The following is a 20328-nucleotide window of genomic DNA, read 5'->3' on the forward strand; positions in this document are numbered from 1 at the left end:
ACAATGGCACGGGTTCGTTGTGAATGATATAAAAGAACAAAGAAAACCGTCAGGGAACACATTTGTCGTTCTATTGGGCAGCAAATTGCTGTGATCTTGAATATGATGCCTGTAATCGAAGCCAATTAGAATGAAAAGTAAATTCAAAATGTCATTGGACAAATAAGGATAGGAATACATTTTGAGGCTGTACTTTAGATAAGAGGAAGTATTACACTAAAGGGAGAGGAAATCTCTTTCGGAATGCTGATGGGTTTAAATTTAATTCCTTGTGCTGTTTTATTCAATGTAATGGTGGCCTGTGTAACTAACCCAGGAAGAGTTTAATTAAAACCAGGTTAGAGTTCAACAGGTTTATTTGGCAGCAAATGCCATTAGCTTTCAGCGCTCCGAAAGCTAATGGCATTTGCTACCAAATAAACCTGTTGGACTTTAACCTGGTGTTGCTAAAACTCTTACTGTATTTACCCCAGTCCAACGCCGGCATTTCAACACCATAACTAACCCAGGATACAGCGCGCGGGTGAATATGGTCGATCTCATTCAGAATGGTCCGCACGGCGCAGCTGCCATTCGGCCGCGTCCTCGGAAACCGTATGTCTGCGCGGAGCATGCGCGGTGCTGTTCCCGGAAGTTCAGCGGGGTCGCGCGCAGCGGCAGTAATACCGAGTCAGAGGTCGGAGCCGAGGCGTCCGGGTCCGGCGGATGTGCGGCGAGGGAGCGGCACCATGAAGCGGATGGTGCAGCGAGGCCACCCTCACCGCCCCATATGGAACAGTGTGAGTGAGAGGAAACAGAGAGCAGTGGTTAATGGTTGTTTCTCAGACTGGAGGAAGGTTTCCAGTGGAGTTCCCCAGGGCTCGGTGTTAGGAGCCCTGCTCTTCCTGATATATATTAATGACACACACCTTGGTGTACAGGACACAAGCTCAACATTTCCACACGCCACCAAACTTGGAGGCATTGGCAACTGTGAGGAGGAAAGTGGAAAACTTCAAAAGGACACAGGCAGCTTGGTGGAATGGGAGACAAGTGGCAGTGAGGAAAGTTCCTGCACCGGTTGTCCTGCAGCTGCCCCTGGGGAGCGTGCCCATTCTCAGTGCCTGGGCAAGTCAGTGTGTTGGATAGAGCGCTTTCTGGGGCGCAGATAATTGTTTTCATTCATGTGATGTGTTCATAACTGGCTTGGCCAGCATTTATTGCACTAATTTCCCTTGAACTGAGTGGCTTGTTAGGCCATTTCAGAGGGCATTAAAGAGTCAAAAACATACTGTGGGTCTGGAGTCACAGGTCGGCCAGAACAGGTAATGTGGGTGGGTTTCCTTTCCTAAAGGGGTATCAGTGAACCAAATGGGTTTTTACAACATGGCCATCATTAGACCTTTAATTCCAGATTTTAATTGAGCTCAAATTGCACACTGTGCTGAGGTGATAATCAGGTCCCATTGAATTGCACTGGACCTCTGGGTCACAAGTCCAGTGACAATACCACTACACCATTACCTCCTCATGTGGGAACTGCGGCCGCCATGAGCAGATATCAGCAAGTAGTTTATTGTAGGCTGATTGTCAGTGAGCTGAAACATGAACTCTGTTTCTCTCTCCACAGATGCTGCCTGACCTGTTGTGTATTCCAGAATTTTCACCTTGTTTCAGATGTCCAGCGTCCACATGATTTCACCTGTGAATTATTGCAGCTGTTGCTCAGAAAACTGAGGCCTGAAATAGACAAATTAAGAGCGATTTTGAATCAAGCTGGATGTTGGTTTTGGAATTTGACCCCTCAGTTTCTGTGAAGGTATGTTTTTCTTTGGGTGACTTTGGTCTGTAGAAGCAGGAGAAAGTGATGGGTTTAATTCTGAGTAAATTTGAGAGCAGTAGGGTCAAAACACTTCTGATCAAAGATCATTAACTGTGTCTTGTACAGTTAAAGAAACATTGCACACTCACATACAATAAGTGTTGGACAGAGAATCAATTCCACATTGATATGCAGTATCAGACTGAGTTAATTCCACACTGAAAACTGTAACAGAGACTGAGAAAAAGAGTTAGTCCCACACACACACTACCAGAACATAAGAAAAAGGAGCAGGAGAAGGCCATTCAGCCCATCAGGCCTGTTCTGCCATTCAGTAAGATCATGGCTGATCTGATTGTGGCCTCCACCCCACTTCAGTACCTGTCCCCATAACCCATGATTCTCTTGTAGCTCAAAAATCTGTCTAACTCAAGATTGAATCTATTCAATGACAAAAATTAAGGTTCCCTTAAAATAAGTAATTCCTCCTAATCTCCATCTTAAATTGGAGATGCTTTATCTTGTGCCTCTAGTTCCAGTTTCCCCCTACACATTGCAACATCCCAGTCAGCATCTACACTGTCAAGCCCTTGAGAATCTTATATGTTTTAGTACGATCCTCACTCATTCTTCTCCACTGAAAATTGGCCAGACTTGTTTAATTTTTCCTCATAAGAGAACTCCTTCATCTCAGGAATCAGCCTCCACTCGCTGCAGTTTGCTAAGCTGACAGTGACCCACTTCCATACACTATCAGACACTGACACAGACATTATTATCAATTGATTGAGTCAATTCCACATCTACACACAGTAATAGAGATTGACAGAGTGTTAATGCCACACTGCAGTAAAGGATAAAGAATAGAGAAGAGTTAATTCCAGCTTCATGTGCAAATCAGAGATGAACAGTGTTAATGCCCCATTCACATACAGTAATGCAGAATAACAGATACAGAATTAATTCTATATTCACATACGCTAACAAAGATGGACAGAAAGGTAATGGCTAAATTCAGCACAGTCCCAGATGATCATAGGCTGCTCTCTCCTTTCATGAATATCCTCAGCTGGTACAGGAATATGAACTCACGCTGTTGGGGTTACTCTGCATCACGGTCCCGCTGTCCAGCCAACTGAGCAAATCAACCCCCAGGGTAGGACAGAGAACAAAGAAAATTATAGCACAGGAACAGGCCCTTCGGCCCTCCAAGCCTGCACCAACCATGCTGCCTGATTTAACTAAAACCCCCAACGCTTCTGGGGACCATATCCCTCTATTCCCATCTCATTCATGTACTTGTCAAGATGCCCCAAGAGAGGTAATTGCAAACTGAAACACAGGAACTGAGACTGGCGAATCAATTTAATTCCACACTCACTTGCACGAATACAGGCTGACACATCAGAGAATTAATCCATCCTCAAATAAACTGACAGGAAGAAATTCACTGTCGTTCCACCCTGAGATACAGTAACAGAGACTGACAGAGTGAATCGTGCTCTCATGTACAGATTGACAGATAGCGGGAATGAGTTAACTCCACATTCTCATACAGTAACAGAGATGGACAGATAGAGTGTGAATTCCACACTCTAATGGTTCTCACTTGAAGAATTCTTCTGATATGCATAGAGTCATAGAGGTTTACAACATGGAAACAGGCCCTTCGGCCAAACTTGTCCATGCCGCCCTTTTTTTAAAAAACAAAGTCAAGGTAATCCCAATTGCCCGCATTTGGCCCATATCCCTCTATACCCATTGTACCCATGTAACTATCCAAATGCTTTTTAAAAGACAAAATTGTACCCGCCTCTACTACTACCTCTGGCAGCTTGTTCCAGACACTCACCATCCTCTGTGAAAAAATTGCCCCTCTGGACACTTTTGTATCTCTCCCCTCTAGTTTTGGACTCCCCTACCTTTGGGAAAAGATATAGACTATCCAGCTGATCTGGGCACCTCATTATTTTATAGACCTCTATAAGATCACCACCTACGCTCCAGAAGAAAAAGTCCCAGTTTATCCAGCATCTCCTTATAACTCAATCCATCAAGTCCCGGTAGCATCCTAGTAAATATTTTCTACACTCTTTCTAGTTTAATAATATCCTTTCTAAAATAGGGTGACCAGAATTGCACACAGTATTCCAAGTGTGGCTTTACCAATGTTTTGTACAACTTCAACAAGACATTCCAAGTCCTGTATTCAGTGTTCTGACCAATGAAACCAAGCATGCCGAATGCCTTCTTCACCACTCTGTCCACCTGTGACTCCACTTTCAAGGAGCTATGAACATGTACCCCTAGATCTCTTTGTTCTGTAACTTTCCCCAATGCCCTACTATTAACTGAGTCAGTCCTGCCCTGGTTCAATCTACCAAAATGCATCACCTCGCATTTAAACTCCATCTGCCATTCGTCAGCCCACTGGCCCAATTGATCAAGATCCCCTTGCAATTGGAGATCACTTTCTTCACTGTCCACTCTGCCACCAATCGTAGTGTCATCTGCAAACTTACTAACCATTCCTCATATATTCTCATCAAATTATGAATATAAATGACAAATAACAGTGGACCTAGCACAGATCCCTGAGGCACATCCCTGGTCACAGGCCTCCAGTTTGAAAAACAACTCTCTACAACCACCATCTGGCTTCTGTCAAGAAGTCAATTTTGTATCCAATTAGATACCTCACCCTGGATCCTGTGAGATTTAACCTTATGCAACAACCTACCATGCGGTACCTTGTCAAAGGCCTTGCTAAAGTCCATGTAGACAACATCAACTGCACTGCCCTCATCTACCTTCTTGGTTACCCCTTCAAAAAACTCAATCAAATGGCCTCTTCATTGTTTCATTATACTTTCTATCTTCTTCATCCTCCAAGGAGCCCTGGCTTTGGTTCCCCTCCCTTTCACCCTGATTAGAATGTACCGAGTCTGTACCTGAAACATCTCCTGAAAGATCACCCATTGTTCTGTGACAGCTTTTCCTGTCAGATTTTGGCTCCAGTTTACTCTGGCTCAATTCCAGCTCCTCCCATTGAGGTTAGTCCTCTTCCCGTTCAGAAGTGCTACTTTAGATTGTTCCTCGCTAATATCAAGCTTGTGACACAATGATCACTGTTACTCAAGTGACCACCTCCAGACACTTGGATCATGTGGTCAACCTTCCTGTCAGTCTGTGTGAGAATGGAATTAATTCTGTATCTACAATGCATGATCTGCCTGTAGATTTGCTGCTCTATTTCCTTCTCACCACACCTACCTTTTACCCTTCTCTCTTTTCTGTTCACATTGTATTGAATAGTAATCGCCCGGTTCTCTCCATTTCCAGACCGCATTTTCAACATTGACACTCTCTTGTGTTCCTATGTGGCTATTTGTGCTTCTAACTCACCAACCTTATTCACCACACTGTCCACTATGTTACCAAGATTGCTGGCATAGTGGACAGTGAAGAAGGTTATCTAGGATTGCAACAGTAGTGTGATCAATTGGGCCAGTGGGCTGACGAATGGCAGATGTAGTTTAATTTCGACAAATGCAAGGTGATGCATTTTGGTAGATCGAACCAGGGCAGGACTTAGTCAGTTAATAGCAGGAAGTTGGGGAGCGTTATAGAACAAAGAGATCTCGGGGTACAGGTTCATAGCTCCTTGAAAGTGAAGACACAGGTGGACAGAATGGTGAAGAAGACATTCAGCATGCTTCGTTTCACTGGTCAGAATATTGAAGATGTGGAGATGCCGGCGTTGGACTGGGGTAAACACAGTAAGAAGTTTAACAACACCAGGTTAAAGTCCAACAGGTTTATTTGGTAGCAAAAGCCACACAAGCTTTCGGAGCTCTTAGCCCCTTCTTCAGGTGAGTGGGAATTCTGTTCACAAACAGAGCTTATAAAGACACAGACTCAATTTACATGAATAATGGTTGGAATGCGAATACTTACAACTAATCAAGTCTTTAAGAAACGAAACAATGTGAGTGGAGAGAGCATCAAGACAGGCTAAAAAGATGTGTATTGTCTCCAGACAAGACAACCAGTGAAACTCTGCAGGTCCACGCAACTGTCGGAGTTACAAATAGTGCGACATGAACCCAATATCCCGGTTGAGGCCGTCCGCGTGTGTGCGGAACTTGGCTATCAGTTTCTGCTCAGCGACTGCGCTGTCGTGTGTCGCGAAGGCCGCCTTGGAGGACGCTTACCCGAATATCAGAGGCCGAATGCCCGTGACCGCTGAAGTGCTCCCCAACAGGAAGAGAACAGTCTTGCCTGGTGATTGTCGAGCGGTGTTCATTCATCCGTTGATGCTGCGACAACGGATGAATGAACACCGCTCGACAATCACCAGGCAAGACTGTTCTCTTCCTGTTGGGGAGCACTTCAGCGGTCACGGGCTTTCGGCCTCTGATATTCGGGTAAGCGTTCTCCAAGGCGGCCTTCGCGACACACGACAGCGCAGAGTCGCTGAGCAGAAACTGATAGCCAAGTTCCGCACACACGAGGACGGCCTCAACCGGGATACTGGGTTCATGTCACACTATTTGTAACTCCCACAGTTGCGTGGACCTGCAGAGTTTCACTGGCTGTCTTGTCTGGAAACAATACACATCTTTTTAGCCTGTCTTGATGCTCTCTCCACTCACATTGTTTTGTTTCTTAAAGACTTGATTAGTTGTAAGTATTCGCATTCCAACCATTATTCATGTAAATTGAGTCTGTGTCTTTATAAACTCTGTTTGTGAACAGAATTCCCACTCACCTGAAGAAGGGGCTAAGAGCTCCGAAAGCTTGTGTGGCTTTTGCTACCAAATAAACCTGTTGGACTTTAACCTGGTGTTGTTAAACTTCTTACAGAATATTGAATACAGGAGTTGGGACGTCTTGTTGAAGTTGTACAAGACATTGGGTATTTGAAATTGTACAAGACATTGGGACGTCTTGTCGAAGTTGTACAAGAGGGCATGGGTTAAGGGTGAAAGGAGAAAAGTTTAAAGGGAATATTAGGGGGGGATTCTTCACGCAGAGAGTGGTGGGAGTGTGGAATGAGCTGCCGGATAAAGTGGTAAATGCGGGGTCACTTTTAACATTTAAGAAAAACTTGGACGGGTTCATGGATGAGAGGGGTGTGTAGGGATATGGTCCAAGTGCAGGTCAATGGGACGAGGCAAAAAATGGTTCGGCACAGACAAGAAGGGCCAAAAGGCCTGTTTCTGAGCTGTAATTTTCTATGGTTCTATTGATCAGGCCACACTTGGAATACTGTGTACAGTTCTGGTCACATTATAGAAAGGATATTATTAAATAAGAAAGAGTGCAGAAAAGATTTATAGGATGCTACCGAGACTTGATGGTTTGAATTATAAGGAGAGGCTGGATAGACTGGGACGTTTTTCTCTGAAGCATACAAGGCTGAGGGGTGATGTTATAGAGTGTTATAAGAACATAAGAACATAAGAAATAGGAGCAGGAGTAGGCCATCTAGCCCCTCGAGCCTGCCCCGCCATTCAATAAGATCATGGCTGATCTGACGTGGATCAGTACCACCTACCCGCCTGATCCCCATAACCCTTAATTCCCTTACCGATCAGGAATCCATCCATCCGCGCTTTAAACATATTCAGCGAGGTAGCCTCCACCACCTCAGTGGGCAAAGAATTCCAGAGATTCACCACCCTCTGGGAGAAGAAGTTCCTCCTCAACTCTGTCTTAAACCGACCCCCCTTTATTTTGAGGCTGTGTCCTCTAGTTTTAACTTCCTTACTAAGTGGAAAGAATCTCTCCGCCTCCACCCTATCCAGCCCCCGCATTATCTTATAAGTCTCCATAAGATCCCCCCTCATCCTTCTAAACTCCAACGAGTACAAACCCAATCTCCTCAGCCTCTCCTCATAATCCAAACCCCTCATCTCCGGTATCAACCTGGTGAACCTTCTCTGCACTCCCTCCAATGCCAATATATCCTTCCTCATATAAGGGGACCAATACTGCACACAGTATTCCAGCTGCGGCCTCACCAATGCCTTGTACAGGTGCATCAAGACATCCCTGCTTTTATATTCTATCCCCCTCGCGATATAGGCCAACATCCCATTTGCCTTCTTGATCACCTGTTGTACCTGCAGACTGGGCTTTTGCGTCTCATGCACAAGGACCCCCAGGTCCCTTTGCACGGTAGCATGTTTTAATTTGTTTCCATTGAGATAGTAATCCCATTTGTTATTATTTCCTCCAAAGTGTATAACCTCGCATTTATCAACGTTATACTCCATTTGCCATATCCTCGCCCACTCACTCAGCCTGTCCAAATCTCTCTGCAGATCTTCTCCGTCCTCCACACGATTCACTTTTCCACTTATCTTTGTGTCGTCTGCAAACTTCGTTACCCTACACTCCGTCCCCTCCTCCAGATCATCTATATAAATGGTAAACAGTTGCGGCCCGAGTACCGATCCCTGCGGCACGCCACTAGTTACCTTCCTCCAACCGGAAAAACACCCATTTATTCCGACTCTTTGCTTCCTGTCGGATAGCCAGTCCCCAATCCACTTTAACACGCTACCCCCAACTCCGTGTGCCCTAATCCTCTTCAGCAGCCTTTTATGGGGCACCTTATCAAACGCCTTTTGGAAATTCAAAAACACCACATCCACCGGTTCTCCTCCATCAACCGCCCTAGTCACATCTTCATAAAAATCCAACATGTTCGTCAAGCACGACTTTCCCCTCATGAATCCATGCTGCGTCTGATTGATCGAACCATTTCTATCCAGATGCCCTGCTATCTCCTCTTTAATAATGGATTCCAGCATTTCCCCTACTACAGACGTTAAGCTGACCGGCCTATAGTTACCCGCCTTTTGTCTCCTTCCTTTTTTAAACAGCGGCGTAACATTAGCCATTTTCCAATCAACCGGCACTACCCCAGAATGCAACGAGTTTTGATAAATAATCACTAACGCATCCACTATTACCTCTGATATTTCTTTCAATACCCTGGGATGCATTCCATCCGGACCCGGGGACTTGTCCACCTTCAGTCCCATTAGTCTACCCAGCACTGCCTCTCTGGTAACATTAATTGTATTAAGTATTTCTCCTGCTGCTAACCCTCTATCGTTAATGTTTGGCAAACTATTTGTGTCCTCCACCGTGAAGACCGACACAAAAAACTTATTTAAAGACTCAGCCATATCCTCATTTCCCACTATTAACTCCCCCCTCTCGTCCTCCAAGGGTCCAACATTCACTCTAGCCACTCTATTCCTTTTTATATATTTATAAAAACTTTTACTATCATTTTTTATATTAATTGCTAGCCTAGCTTCATAGTCTATCCTTCCTTTCTTTATCGCTTTCTTAGTCTCTCTTTGTTGTTTCTTAAATTTTTCCCAATCACTTGTTTCTCCACTTTTTTTGGCCACTCTGTACGCAGCTGTTTTTATTTTAATACTCTCCTTTATTTCCTTCGTTATCCACGGCTGGTTCTCCCTTTTCTTACAATCCTTGTTTTTTGCTGGAATATATTTTTGCTGAGAACTGAAAAGGATCTCCTTAAAAATCCTCCACTGTTCCTCAGCTATCCTACCTGCCAGCCTGCTCTCCCAGTCTACCTTAGCCAATTCATCCCTCTTCCTATCATATTTCCCTCTGTTCAAACAGAGGACACTGGTTTGGGACCAAACTTTCTCCTCTTCCATCTGAATCAGAAATTCGACCTCGACCATATTGTGGTCACTAGACCCAAGAGGGTCCTTCACAATAAGATCCTTAATTCTACCTACCTCGTTACACAATACCAGATCCAAAATAGCTCGTTCCCTCGTCGGTTCCGTAACATGCTGTTCAAGGAAACTATCCCGACAGTATTCTAAGAACTCTTCCTCCATTCCACCCTTACTGACTTAAGTCTGCCAGTCAATGTGCATGTTGAAGTCCCCCATGATTATTGCCGTTCCGTTTTTACACGCATCCCTTATCTGCTTGTTTATAGCCCTCCCTACCTCAACATTATTATTTGGGGGCCTATATACCACACCTACTAGTGTCTTTCTCCCTCTACTATTCCTCATCTCTACCCATAATGATTCCACATTTTGTTCCTAATTAATATAAAATAATGAGGAGCATCGGGCAGCTAGATAGTCGATATCTTTTCCCAAAGGTAGGGGAGTCTAAAACGAGAGGGCATAGGTTTAAGGTGAGAGGGGAGAGATATAAAAGAGTCCAGAGGTGCAATTTTTTCACCCAGAAGGTGATAAGTGTCTGGAACAAGCTGCCACAGTTGTAGTAGAGGTGGGTACAATTTTGTCTGTTAAGAAGCGTTGAGACAGTTACATGGGTAAGATAGGTACAGAGGGATATGGGCCAAATGCAGGCAATTGGGACTAGATTAGGGGGTTAAAAAACGGGGTGGTATGGACCAGTTGGGCCAAAGGGCCTGTTTCCATGCTGTAAACCTCTGACTCGATGACACTTTGTGTGATTACACACATGCTTTCCAAACCTATCCTTGTATTCCACTGCGATTCCTTCTTCATCTACTCCTACCTTATATGATTTGATTTATTATTTTCACGTGTATGAGTATGCAGTGAAAATTACTGTTTCTTGCGCGCTATATAGACAAAGCATACCTTTCATAGAGAAGTAAAGGAGAGAGTGCAGAATGTAGTCATAGCTAGGGTGTAGAGAAAGATCAACTTAATGCAAGGTAGGTCCATTCAAAAGTCTGGCAGCAGCAGGGAAGAAACTGTTCTTGAGTCGGTTGGTACGTGACCTCAGACTTTTCTATCTTTTTCCCAACGGAAGAAGGTGGAAGAGATGATGTCCGGGGTGAGTGGGGTCCTGAATTCTGCTGGCTGGCAGCAGGAAGTGTATACAGAGTCAATGGATGGGAGGCTGGTTTGCGTGATGGATTGGGCTACATTCACAACATTTTGTAGTTTCTTGCAGTCTTGGGCAGAGCAGGAGCCAAACCAAGTTGTGATACAACCAGAAATAATGCTTTCTATGGTGCATCTCTAACAGTTGGTGAGAGTCGTAGCTGATGTGCTAAATTTCTTTAGTCTGCTGAGAAAGTATAGACGTTGGTGGTGCTTTCTTAACTATAGTGTCGGCATGAGCCGGACCAGGACAGGTTGTTGGTGATCTGGACACCTAAAAACATGAAGCTATCGACCATTTCTACTTCGTCCCCGTTAATGTAGACAGGGGCATGTTCTCTCTTATGCTTCCTGAAGTAGATGACAATCTCCTTCATTTTGTTGACATTGGGGGACAGATTATTGTCACTGCACCAGTTCACCAGATTCTCTATCTCGTTCCTGAACTCTCTCATCATTGTTTGCGATCCGGCCCACTGCGGTGGTGTCGTCAGCAAACTTGAAAATCGAATTGGAGGGGAATTTGGCCACACAGTCACAGGAGTATAGTAGGGGGCTGAGAACATAGCCTTGTGGGGCACCAGTGTTGGGGATGATCGTGGAGGAGGTGTTGTTGCTTCTCCTTTCTGATTGTGGCCTGTGGGTTAGGAAGTTCAATATCCAGTCGCAGAGAGAGGAGCCGAGGTCCAGGCCACGGAGTTTGGAGATGAGTTTTGTAGGAATATTGGTGTTGAAGGCTGAGCTGTAGTCAATAAATAGAAGTCTGCTGTAAGTGTCTTTGTTATCGAGGTGTTCCAGGGCTGAGTGCAGGGGCAGGGAGATGGCGTCTGCTGTGTCCTGTTGCGCTGGTAGGCGAACTGTCGTGCATCCAGATAGTCTGGGAGGCTGGAATTGATTTGTGCCATGATCTTTCAATGCACTTCTTAATGATGGATGTCTGAGCCACTGGATAATGGTCATTGAGGCACGCTGCTTAGCTTTTCTTTGGTACTGGGATGATGGTCGTCGTCTTGAAACAGGTAGGGACCTCAGATTGTTGTAACAAGAGGTTGAAGATGTCTGCGAATGCGCCCGCCAGCTGATCCATGCAGGATCTGAGTGCTTGTCCGGGTACCCCATCCGAGGCAGTCACTTTCCTTGGGTTGACCTCTGAGAAAGCTGCTCTGACATTTGCAATGGTGACCTCAGATACAGATTCATCTCAGGCTTCCAGGGTGGAGCGCGTGCTCTCGCTGACCTCTTGCTCAGAGCGGGCACAGAATGCATTGAGCTCATCAGGGAGGCGTGCGTTGGAGCCGGTGATTTTTGTTCTTTCTCTAGATATTCCTCTTTTCCACTTCTATATAATGGTGCCCATCCCCCTGCCAGTTTAGTTCAAACCCTCCTCGTCCACATGAGTGACCCTCTCCATGAGGACACAGGCATTGAGTACAGAATCATGCAAGTTATGCTGAGCCTTTAGAAAACTCTGATTGGATCACAGCTGAAGCATTGAGTCCAGTTCTGCTCAGCACACTTGAGGAAACATGTGACGGTGGTTCAGCGGGTGCAGAGGAGATTGACCAGAATGGTTTCAGCAATGAGGGGTTTTAGCCACAAAGTTAGGTTGCAGAAGCTGGGGTTGATCTTTTTGGAGCAAAGCAGATTGAGAGAGAGATCTGATAGAGGTGGACAGGATTATGGCTGGTGTGGTTCAGGTAGACAAAGAAAAGCTAATCCCAATCACTGATAGTTTAAGGACGAGGGGGCACAAGTTGAAGGTTTTGGAAGACATACTGGGGGGATGTGTGGAAGAACTTCTCATGCAGTGAGTGACAACCTGGAAGTTGCTGTCTCTGAGGTTGGAAGCCGAGATGATGAATTATTTCAAAGAGGAATTTGGAGGGACATTTGAGGGAAATAAACTTGTCGGGCTATGGGGATAGAGCAGGAGAATGGGACTGACTGGATTGCTCCATGGAGAACCAGCATGGACTGGATGTGGCGAATGGCCTCCTTCCATACGGTAATGACTCTAATTCCAGTCTCCCCTGGTTTGCTGTGATTGGACAGTGAAGATTGGAAGCAGAGGCAGACAGTCAGGATGTGGGGAGTTAGACAAAGAGCAGCTCTTGCAGGCACCAGGTGAGAACGAGGATGGACACATTTTAAACAGAGACTGTTTGGTTTTGATTACGATCTGGTTAATCACACGGGAGCAATGAATGGAAATATGAACATTACAAATGTCCCTGCTCCATCCGGTTATCCCATTCATGGAGCAGTGCAGGGTTTCAGTTCTATCTGAATGTCATTGAATTGTCATAGCACCTACCGCCACTGATCATGCATCTCTTACACAGACACTGAGGCCTGCAGTCACACATTGACAATGTTTGTATCACTGGGGTTCCTTTGTGGATGTTCATTATGATTATGTACTGAGATTTATAAATTACTAAAACTGCTCTTTTAAATTTATTTGCAAGACAAGAGATCCTCTGACCTCGGAAGGGAGACCCCGACCTGGCAGTGACCCGGAGAACCCGAACACGTGGACCCAGCCGTGACCCCATCCACTAACCGGCCTTCAACCCGTCCATGCCGGAGTGTGGTGTGAACACCCTCCAAACTCAAACCGCAGCCCGACAGCGACCCGGAACTCCCGACCGCTCAGACCCGACTGCCGACACAGGAACCGTGACCATGGCAACAAATCCTCCACCCACACACCAACCAAAGCGGAAACAGGATACAGCTACACCCTTGATCCCACAGACTAAACACCGTCTCACAGGCACGACAGGAAGCAGCCACCCCAGGAAGCGTGGGAAACGCGCAGGCTTGCAGGTGAGACTGAAACAATGTGGTTCCAAGGCCCCCCTCCCCAGCTTACTCCTGGCAAATGTTCCATCTCTGGAACACAATCTAGATGAACTTAAAACCAGACTCACTTTTCAAAGGGAACTGAGAGACTGCTGTGTGCTCTGTTTCACGGACAGTGCCCTACAACCTCAGGGCTTCTCCATCCACCGAATGGACCGTACAGCGGCCTCAGATAAGCACCTGAATGAGTACGTCACTACAGTAACTGACTTCCTTAGTCATTGCATAGAAGACTGACCAAAGAAGCAAATCCATGTTTTTCCCAACCGGAAAGCATGGATGAACAGGGATATCCACTGCTTCCTGAAGTCCAGGTCCGAGGGGTTCCAGTCAGGGGACCCTGAACTGTAAAGAAATCCAGATGTGACCTCCAGGGAACCATCAAAGATGCCAAGTGCCAGTACCGGACCAGGCTAGAGTCCGAGGCTCGCCACATGGACTCCCACCGTTTATGGTAAGGTCTGAAAGGCATAACAGGCTACCAGATGAAGGCATGTCGAATTGCCAGCGACAATGCCCCTCTCCCTGATGGGCTCAATGCATTCTATGTCTGTTTTGAGGAAGAGAGAGGATGCCCTCCACTCTGAAAGCCTTGGCCGAACTGTATCCGAGGTCACCATCACAGACTTCAGATCAGCCGCCTTGAAAGTTAACCCGCGGAAAGCGACTGGCCTGGATGGGGTATGGGGACAGGCACTTAGATCCAGCGAGGACCAGCTGGCAGGGGTATTCGCTGACATCTTTAACCTCTCCTTTCACCAATCTGAGGTCCCTATCTGCTTCAAGAAGATGACATCATCCCTGTACCAAAGAAAAGCCAGGCATCGTGCCTTCATGACTATTGCCTGGTAGCTCTGACATCCATCATTATGAACTGCTTCGAAAGGTTAGTCATGGCACGGATCAGCTCCAGTCTCCCAGATTGCCTGGATCCACGACAGTTTACCTACTGCTGCAACAGGTCCACAGTAGATGCCATCTCCCTGACCGTACACTCAACCCTGGAACACCTGGATAACAAAGACACATGTCAGATTTCCATTTATTGATTACAGCTCAGCCTTCAACACCATTATTCCTACAAAACCCATCTTCAAACACCATGGCTAGGGCTTGGTTCCTCCCTCTGCGACTGCATCCTCGACTTCTTAACCCACAGACCGCAATTAGTAAAGATAAGCAACGACACCTCCTCCATGATTATTCTCAACACCAGTGCCCCACAAGGCTGTATCCTCAACCCCTCACGATGCTCCTTATACACTTATGACCGTGTGGCCAAATTCCGCTTCAAATCTATTTTCAAGTTTGCTGATGATACCACCATAGCGGGTCGGATCTCAAACAATGATGAGACGGACTATAGGAATGAGATAGAGAATCTGGTAAATTAGGGCAACGACAATAATCTCTCCCTCAATGTCAACCAAACAAAGGGGATTGTCATTAACTTCAGGAAGCATCGTGGAGGACATGCCCCTGTCTACATCAATGGGGGTGAAATGGAAATTGTCGAGAGCTTCAGATTTCTGGGTGTCGAGATCATCAATAACTTGTCCTGGTCCTACCACGCTGACACTATAGTTAAGTAAGACCTCTAATTTCTCAGGAGGCTAAGGAAATTCAGCATTGCCTGTGTGGAGTTTGCACATTCTCCTCGTGTCTGCGTGGGTTTCCTCCGGGTGCTCCGGTTTCCTCCCACAGTCCAAAGATGTGCGGGTTAGGTTGATTGGCCATGCTAAAATTGCCCCTTAGTGTCCTGAGATGTGTAGGTTAGAGGGAATTGTGGGTAAATGTGTAGGGATATGGGTAGGGCCTGGGTGGGATTGTGGTCGGTGCAGACTCGATGGGCCAGATGGCCTCTTTCTGCACTGTCGGGTTTCTATAATTTCTATGATTTCCGCTATGACTCTCACCAAGTTTTTCAGATGCACCAAAGAAAATACCCTTTCCAGATGTATCACAGCTTGGTATGGCTCCTGCTCTTACCAAGACCGCCTTAAACTACGAACAGTTCTTATAGTAGCGCAGTCCATCACACAAATCAGCCTCCCATCCATTGACTCCGTCTGCACTTCCCATCACGTCAGAAAAGCAGCCACCATAATCAAAGACCCCCATGCACCCCGGACATTCTCTCTTCCATCTTCTTTCAACAGGAAAAAGATACAAACATCTGAGATCATGTACCAACCAACTCAAGAACCGCATCTTCCCTGCTGCCATCAGACTTTTGAATGGACCTATCTTATATTGATCTTTTGCTGCAGACTAGTTATGAATGTAACACTACATTCTGCACTCTGTCATTTCTTTCTCCCCATGTACTCTATGAATGGTATGCTTTGCTTGTATAGCGCACAAGAAAAAATACTTTTCACAGTCTGCCAATACATGTGACAACAGTAAATCAAATTGAACAAGGGCTGTGTATTATTCCCTCACCTGTAAGTGAGTAAATTATTCCTGACAGGCAAATCATTGAACCAATCAATGTGAGTTTGAAGTTTCCTCACCTGAGTTGCAGTGAACAGTGCAGCGAGCTCCTCACACACAGTATGTCTGTTCTCTCTCAGAGTGCATCAGTTCCACAGTCTCAGGCAGCAGAACCGGTTGCAGAGACACATTTTCAATCCAACAATCAATCAGAGCAGGAGAGACAGACATTGTTTCCATGTCATCCCAAGTCAGTACCACTGACAGGTAGATACATAAATCCCAGTCCAAATTCTCACCCGCTATCAGATTGTCAGTGTGTCATGCCTGCAATATTGTCGCATTAGTTGCAATTCAATTAAATACCAGATAGAACTGAATGATTGTATAATCTGAGACACACACTGATTATTGTAATAAGGATACATATAAATTGGTACAAACTGAGATACAGATCACATAGCTGACTTAAAGCCTCAGACGTGTAGGGCAGAAATTGTAATAATTCTCACAGTCAAACTGAGCTCAACATTCAAGTATAAAGTTCTCCCAAACACAGTGAATGATAAAGGAATCAATTTGATTATTAAAATGTGAATTACACTTACCTTTACTTAACAATGGCGTGTTAGATGAAAAGATGCATGATCCTCCACAATTGTGCTCACACAAAGTGATTTAATACAAGGCAAAAATTAGAATTTTTTTTGAAAATACCTACAGCATCAATGGCCTGTTTCTGCACTGAAATTTCAATGTGGAATGAATCCAGACTGTTAAACTGTCCCAGAGCCTTCGGTTATGTAATGAATCCCACACTGTCAGAGTAACAGTGACTGACAGATTCAGAAACATTCTCCAGCACATGTCCATTACCAGACACTGACAGATACAGACTGTTACTGAACTCACTGACAACACCTGAGCCTGATCCTGAATGACACTAATCAGTCTGACACACAGATATGGTAGTACTAATAGAGTCCAGAAATCATCACAAACCCACACAGACTGATGAATGTGCCAGACGACACACCCCATATTAAAGAAAGGGAATTACGGACCCACATTTTCTTACATATTTTCCACATTCCCATAGTGGTCGCTGCATATTTATCCACATTATACCATATCTGCCATGCAGATGCCCACACACTCAGCCTGTCCAAATCACGCTGGAGGATCTCTGCATGCTCCTCACAGCTCACCCTCCAACCCAATATTGTATCATCTACATGTTTGGAGATAATACATTTAGTTCCTGTGTCCAAATCATTAATATATAGTATGAACAGTTGGGGTCCAAGCACAGATCCCTGCGGTACCCCACTAATCACTGCCTTCCAATTGGAAAAAGACCCATTTATGCCATCTCTTTGCTTCCTGTCTGCTAACCAGCTTTCTATCCATCTCAAGACGCTACCCACAATCCCATGTAGAACAATACAGCACAGGAACAGGCCCTTCGGCCCTCCAAGCCCGCGCCGCTCCCCGGTCCAGGATTGAATCCTGAATCCAGGATCCCCGCCCAATTTTCCAGCCTATCTACATCCTAATATCCTATCCACCGAGCTGTCCCTCACAGCTACGATGCTTTGTTCATCACAACCTATTAACTCACCCCCACCCCCCCATTCCAGACCATGTGATCTCCAGGGAGAGGCGAAAACCCAGAGTAAAAACCCCAGGGCCAATATGGGGAAAAAAAAATCTGGGAATTTCCTCTCCGACCCCCTGAGGCGATCGAAACAAGTCCAGGAGATCACACTGGCCCTGATCAGAAAATGCTTCCCAACCCTATTAATTTCCACTTCTGCTTTACGAACACCATCTGAATTCCCTGCCCCCGAGACAGGTTCCCAACTATCCGCAGTCTCGCTCTGTACTGGCAACAGCAAGATGATCATAGAATGAAGACTTGAAACGAGAAACAAAGAACAATTAGCCCGCGCCGCTCCCTGGTCCAAACTAGACCACTCTTTTGTATCCCTCCATTCCCACTCCGTTCATATAGCTGTCTAGATAAGTCTTAAACGTTCCCAGTGTGTCCGCCTCCACCACCTTGCCCGGCAACACATTGCAGGCCCCCACGACCCTCTGTGTAAAATATGTCCTTCTGATATCTGTGTTAAACCTCCCCCCCTTCACCTTGAACCTATGACCCCTCGTGAACGTCACCACCGACCCAGGGAAAAGCTTCCCACCGTTCACCCTATCTATGCCTTTCATAATTTTATACACCGCTATTAAGTCTCCCCTCATCCTCCATCTTTCCAAGGAGAACAACCCCAGTTTCCCCAATCTCTCCTCATAACCAAGCCCCTCCATACCAGGCAACATCCTGGTAAACCTCCTCTGTACCCTCTCCAAAGCCTCCACTTTAACTTTACATAGTAGCAGAGTGGCACGGCAGCACAGTGGTTGGCACTGCTGTCTCACAGCGCCAGGGAGCCGGGTTCGATTCCTGGCTTGGGTCACTTGTGGAGTTTGCATGTTCCCTCTGTGTCTGCGTGCGTTTCCTCTGGATGCTCTGGTTTCCTCCCACAGTCTGAAAGGCATGCTGGTTAGTTGCATTGGCCATGCTAAATTCTCTCAATCTACCCAAACAGGCGGCAGAGTATGGCGACTGGGGGATTTTCACAATAACTTCATTGCAGTGTTAATGTAAACCTACTTGTGACACTAATAAACAAACTTTAAACTTTATAACTTAAAACCGTTATGTAAGACCTTGTCCAAAGCCTTCTGAAAGTCGAAATAAATCACATCCACCGGTTCTCCCTGGTCAACTCTACTAGTTACATCCTCAAAGAATTCTAGTAGTTTTGTCAAGCATGATTTCCCTTTTGTAAATCCATGCTGACTTTATCTGATTAGAACACTGCTTTTCAAACGCTTGATAATGGACTCCAGCAACTGCCCTACGACCGACGTTCAGCTCACTGGTCATTGGTTCCCTCTTTCCTGTAACACTACATTCTGAACTCTCTCATTTCCTTCTCTATGAACGGTATGTTTTGTCTGGATAGCGCGCAAGAAACAATATGTTAATACATGTGACAATAATAAATCAAATCAAATCAAATCCTCTCTACTTCTGATTTTGAATACAGGGCTTAAATTAATTACCTCTCTATCCCCTGAAGGTGCTGACTCTGGCTGGGTTCAGTTCTACACTCACTGGTTCCTCTCTCTCCGCTGAAGCTGCTGACTCTGGCTGGGTTCAATTCTACACTCACTCGTTCCTCGCTCTCTCCTGAAGGTGCTGACTCTGGCTGGGTTCAGTTCTACACTCACTGATTCCTCTCACTCTCTCCTAAAGGTGCTGACTCTGGCTGGGTTCAGTTCTACACTCACTGGTTCCTCTCTCTCTCCTGAAGGTGCTGACTCTGGCTGGGTTCAATTCTACACTCACTGGTTCCTCTCTCTCTTTCTCCTGAAGGTGCTGACTCTGGCTGGGTTCAATTCTACACTCACTGATTCCTCTCTCTCTCTCTATTGAAGGTGCTGACTCTAGCTGGTTCAGTTCTACACTCACTGGTTCCTCTCTCTCTCTCTATTGAAGGTGCTGACTCTAGCTGGTTCAGTTCTACACTCACTGGTTCCTCTCTCTCTCTCTATTGAAGGTGCTGACTCTGGCTGTGTTCAGTTCCACACTCACTGGTTCCTCTCTCTATCCCCTGAAGGTGCTGACTCTGGCTGGGTTCAGTTCCACACTCACTGGTTGCTCTCTCTCTCCTGAAGGTGCTGACTCTGGCTGTGTTCAGTTCCACACTCACTGGTTCCTCTCTTTCTATTGAAGGTGCTGACTCTGGCTGGGTTCAGTTCTACACTCACTGGTTCCTCTCTCTCTCTCCTGAAGGTGCTGACTCTGGCTGTGTTCAGTTCTACACTCACTGATTCCTCTCTCTCTCTCTCCTGAAGGTGCTGACTCTGGCTGGGTTCAGTTCAGACGCTGGAAATCTGAAATGAAACAGAAAAGAAAGCTCAGCAGATTGTGCAGCATCTGTCTACAGAGAGAAACAGAGTTAGTTTTTCAGGTCTGTGACCTTTCATCAGAACTTGGAAACATTGAAACTCGGAACAGGAGTCGGCCATTCAGCCCTTTGAGCCTGTTCCATCATTCAATGTGATCATATCTGATCCTATATCGCAATTCCATATTCTCAGCTTTTCCCAATACCCCTTGATGCCATTAAAATCTAAAAATTTCTCTCTCTCCTCCTTGAATATATGCAGTGACTTGGTCGCCACAGCTTCTGAGGTAGAGAATTCCACAGGTTCACCACCCTCTAAGTGAAGAAATCTCTCCTCATCTCATTTCTAAATGGT

General features: G+C 45.7%; 1 protein-coding gene and 1 long non-coding RNA gene across 2 annotated transcripts in view; one reads left to right on the plus strand and one right to left on the minus strand.

The window, feature by feature from the left end:
• The window catches only part of LOC144482285 (uncharacterized), an 872976-nt gene that overhangs the window by 842368 nt on the left and 10280 nt on the right, over nt 1–20328 (minus strand). The window lies entirely within an intron of this gene.
• Nucleotides 656–19096, plus strand: LOC144482309 (uncharacterized). Its single transcript, XR_013495928.1, has 3 exons — nt 656–779; nt 1610–1798; nt 13164–19096. It is a non-coding gene; the product is annotated as an uncharacterized LOC144482309 (long non-coding RNA).

Source organism: Mustelus asterias, unplaced genomic scaffold, assembly GCF_964213995.1.
Source record: "Mustelus asterias unplaced genomic scaffold, sMusAst1.hap1.1 HAP1_SCAFFOLD_35, whole genome shotgun sequence".
Classification (NCBI taxonomy): domain Eukaryota; kingdom Metazoa; phylum Chordata; class Chondrichthyes; order Carcharhiniformes; family Triakidae; genus Mustelus; species Mustelus asterias.